The sequence below is a fragment of the Rhinopithecus bieti genome, unplaced genomic scaffold (genome assembly GCF_001698545.2).
Source record: "Rhinopithecus bieti isolate Rb0 unplaced genomic scaffold, ASM169854v2 scaffold_63976, whole genome shotgun sequence".
Lineage (NCBI taxonomy): Eukaryota > Metazoa > Chordata > Mammalia > Primates > Cercopithecidae > Rhinopithecus > Rhinopithecus bieti.
Window position 1 is genome coordinate 201,092 of NW_016824171.1, and position 5,013 is coordinate 206,104.

Sequence of the window (5,013 nt, forward strand, 5' to 3'; positions counted from 1 at the left end):
CACATGCACACACAGACATGCACATATGAACACAGAGACACAGACACGTACACACATGTACACAGACACATAAACATGCTTACACAATCAGACACATGTACATGCTTACACAGACACATACATATATGCATATGTGCACAAAGACACACACAGACATGTGTATACAAACATACACGTGCACAGAGACACACAACTGCACACACATACACCTGCACACATACAACACACAGACATGCACATACACACACCTGCACAGAGATGCATGTGAAGAGCAGAGTTAGGGAGTCCAGCGAGCTTCGCAAGCCCTCCGGCATCAGTGGGCGTCAGTCACCTGGTCTGGGCATATGGTGTGGAGTAGTCAAGTTTTAACATGTGTTTGAAGGAGAAGGATACAAAGCACAGAGGACACACAAGAATAAATGATACAACTGTAAAGAAGCATCAGTGAAAATTAAGAAAAAATATAGCATCATTAATTCATGTAAAAGAGACATGTTAAGTGGGATGCGAAGCAGAGATGACAATTCTAGACAGCTGTCTGAAGCCCACATCTAATATGTGTATGGAAGCCATCCGGGTGGTAGAGATGGTGAACGCAGTGGACACATCCATGTGGAGGAAATGGTGAGGGCATGATTTGAGGAGGGTATGGCACATTGAAGGACATGCCTGCAGCTCCATCTGGCTGGAGCATGGGCATGAAAGGAAGCAGGCCCAAGATGGGGGGGCGCAAAGTGTATGAAAGGCCTCCATCCCAGGAAGCTCGTCCGCCTTTACAAAATATCAGACCCTGTGGCATAACAACTGAATTAAGCAACATTTATTTCCTCACAGCTCTGGAGGCTCAAAGTCCGAGATTCAGGGACTGGTAGGGTTGTTTTTTCCTGAAGCCACACTCCTTGGTTTGCAAAGGGCCACCTTCTCACTGTGTCCTCTGTGCAGAACACACCACTGGCATTTCACCCTGTTCTTATAATGACACCCATCCTGTCAGATTGGGACCTCACCCATCTCACCATGTTTAACCTTAATGCCCTCCTGAAAGGCCCCATCTCTAAAAACAGTCATATTGGGGGTTAGGGATTCAACATATGAATTTGGGGGGACACAATTCAAGCCACACTCAGTTGAGATTTTTATCCCTTGACTTTTACTCAGCAGAGTAACAGATTTGATAGATCTGTTACTCGCTCTGGCAGCAATGTGGATTCTTAATTAGAGAGGAGGGAACCAGAGCCAAGAGCCCAGTTCAGAAGTCACGGCTGCATCAGCAGTGATGCGGATTGGAGGTGATGGTGGTCTCAACTGGACAGAGGCAGTAGGAATGGAGAGAATTGAGAGATGTTAGGGAGGCAGTGATTGGCTTAGGGGAAAGGGAGTGGAAAGCCTTCTGGTGGAGGGAGCTGCTCTTCACTGACAGGGCAGCGGCCAGTGAGGGGTGCCTTTAAGGGGCAGCTGGTGAGTGACTGGAGTTGAGGTTCTGGTGAGGCAGAGGGAATGGGAGATGAGCACTAATGGACCCACCAAGAAGGGTGGCGGTGAGCTTAGTGTGCTTGGTTTCAATGGAGGGGGCTCCGTGCAAGCCTGGGGGATATCTCAGCTTCTTCCTGCAAAGACACAAGCCCAGGGTCATGACCTCTGCTCTAGTGACCCATTCACAAAAATAAGTGATTGACAGGGAGTTGGCCATGCAAACCCAGAAAAGAGCAAGGAATCAAGACATGCGCACACAGAAAAGAACATTTGGAAAGTGAATACAAGACGAGGAGATGGAGACAATTGCACTTTCAAAAAGCTGTCAGCAAGGAGGAGAACAAGGAGCTGAAGGTCTTTTCGTCAAGTTTTGTTTGATCTGTCACGAGGAGAGACACATTTGCCTGATGGTCAGAAGAAGTTGGTAGAGAAGGGGAGGCTGAAGGTGCGCAGGAGAGGTGGCCCTGGGGAGAGTCTCCAAGTGTTTTCTTTTTTAAATTTTATTTTACTTTAAGTCCTGGGATACCTGTGCAGAACGTGCAGGTTTGTTACACAGGTAAATGTGTGCCACGGTGGTTTGTTGTATCTGTCAACCCATCACCTAGGTATTAAGCCCAGTGTGCATTAGCTGTTTGTCCTGATGCTCTCCTTCCCCTTGCCATGCCTCCCGACAGGCCCCGGCATGTGTTGTTCCCCTCCCTGTGTCCATGTTGTTCTCACTGTTCAGCTCTCATGAGTGAGAACATGCAGTCTTTGGTTTTCTGTTCTTGTGTTAGTTTGCTGAGGTTGATGGCTTCCAGCTTCATCCATGTCCCTGCAAAAGACATGATCTCATTCTTTTTTATGACTGCATAGTATTCCATGGTGTGTAGGTACCACATTTTCTTTATTCCAAGTGATTTTAGCCTTCGGAGGTGAGCGAATTCTCATCTGCTGCTTCCACCTTCTTTGTGACAGGATGTGCCACTTTGGACCCACCCCTCCTGTTTTTATGTGCAGGAATTTCAGTAGGCCTACCTCCCCTGGCTCTCTCCCCACCCAGCCCTCCCTCTCCCTGTGGTCAGTGTTGGCTCCTGGATGGAGAGTCTGGGAGAAGGGGCTNAGAGATGCATGTGAAGAGCAGAGTTAGGGAGTCCAGCGAGCTTCGCAAGCCCTCCGGCATCAGTGGGCGTCAGTCACCTGGTCTGGGCATATGGTGTGGAGTAGTCAAGTTTTAACATGTGTTTGAAGGAGAAGGATACAAAGCACAGAGGACACACAAGAATAAATGATACAACTGTAAAGAAGCATCAGTGAAAATTAAGAAAAAATATAGCATCATTAATTCATGTAAAAGAGACATGTTAAGTGGGATGCGAAGCAGAGATGACAATTCTAGACAGCTGTCTGAAGCCCACATCTAATATGTGTATGGAAGCCATCCGGGTGGTAGAGATGGTGAACGCAGTGGACACATCCATGTGGAGGAAATGGTGAGGGCATGATTTGAGGAGGGTATGGCACATTGAAGGACATGCCTGCAGCTCCATCTGGCTGGAGCATGGGCATGAAAGGAAGCAGGCCCAAGATGGGGGGGCGCAAAGTGTATGAAAGGCCTCCATCCCAGGAAGCTCGTCCGCCTTTACAAAATATCAGACCCTGTGGCATAACAACTGAATTAAGCAACATTTATTTCCTCACAGCTCTGGAGGCTCAAAGTCCGAGATTCAGGGACTGGTAGGGTTGTTTTTTCCTGAAGCCACACTCCTTGGTTTGCAAAGGGCCACCTTCTCACTGTGTCCTCTGTGCAGAACACACCACTGGCATTTCACCCTGTTCTTATAATGACACCCATCCTGTCAGATTGGGACCTCACCCATCTCACCATGTTTAACCTTAATGCCCTCCTGAAAGGCCCCATCTCTAAAACAGTCATATTGGGGTTAGGGATTCAACATATGAATTTGGGGGGACACAATTCAAGCCACACTCAGTTGAGATTTTATCCCTTGACTTTTACTCAGCAGAGTAACAGATTTGATAGATCTGTTACTCGCTCTGGCAGCAATGTGGATTCTTAATTAGAGAGGAGGGAACCAGAGCCAAGAGCCCAGTTCAGAAGTCACGGCTGCATCAGCAGTGATGCGGATTGGAGGTGATGGTGGTCTCAACTGGACAGAGGCAGTAGGAATGGAGAGAATTGAGAGATGTTAGGGAGGCAGTGATTGGCTTAGGGGAAAGGGAGTGGAAAGCCTTCTGGTGGAGGGAGCTGCTCTTCACTGACAGGGCAGCGGCCAGTGAGGGGTGCCTTTAAGGGGCAGCTGGTGAGTGACTGGAGTTGAGGTTCTGGTGAGGCAGAGGGAATGGGAGATGAGCACTAATGGACCCACCAAGAAGGGTGGCGGTGAGCTTAGTGTGCTTGGTTTCAATGGAGGGGCTCCGTGCAAGCCTGGGGATATCTCAGCTTCTTCCTGCAAAGACACAAGCCCAGGGTCATGACCTCTGCTCTAGTGACCCATTCACAAAATAAGTGATTGACAGGGAGTTGGCCATGCAAACCCAGAAAAGAGCAAGGAATCAAGACATGCGCACACAGAAAAGAACATTTGGAAAGTGAATACAAGACGAGGAGATGGAGACAATTGCACTTTCAAAAGCTGTCAGCAAGGAGGAGAACAAGGAGCTGAAGGTCTTTTCGTCAAGTTTTGTTTGATCTGTCACGAGGAGAGACACATTTGCCTGATGGTCAGAAGAAGTTGGTAGAGAAGGGGAGGCTGAAGGTGCGCAGGAGAGGTGGCCCTGGGGAGAGTCTCCAAGTGTTTTCTTTTTTAAATTTTATTTTACTTTAAGTCCTGGGATACCTGTGCAGAACGTGCAGGTTTGTTACACAGGTAAATGTGTGCCACGGTGGTTTGTTGTATCTGTCAACCCATCACCTAGGTATTAAGCCCAGTGTGCATTAGCTGTTTGTCCTGATGCTCTCCTTCCCCTTGCCATGCCTCCCGACAGGCCCCGGCATGTGTTGTTCCCCTCCCTGTGTCCATGTTGTTCTCACTGTTCAGCTCTCATGAGTGAGAACATGCAGTCTTTGGTTTTCTGTTCTTGTGTTAGTTTGCTGAGGTTGATGGCTTCCAGCTTCATCCATGTCCCTGCAAAAGACATGATCTCATTCTTTTTTATGACTGCATAGTATTCCATGGTGTGTAGGTACCACATTTTCTTTATTCCAAGTGATTTTAGCCTTCGGAGGTGAGCGAATTCTCATCTGCTGCTTCCACCTTCTTTGTGACAGGATGTGCCACTTTGGACCCACCCCTCCTGTTTTATGTGCAGGAATTTCAGTAGGCCTACCTCCCCTGGCTCTCTCCCCACCCAGCCCTCCCTCTCCCTGTGGTCAGTGTTGGCTCCTGGATGGAGAGTCTGGGAGAAGGGGCTGAGGAAGCTCACCTGGACCCAGGCTTGCTTGCCCCTGCCGAGCCCCGCACCTGCTGCCTTCTTGGGGTGGCCCAAGTTCCCAGTGACTGGTTCCAAGGTGCCTGGCGGGGTTACAGCCGGGTGTGT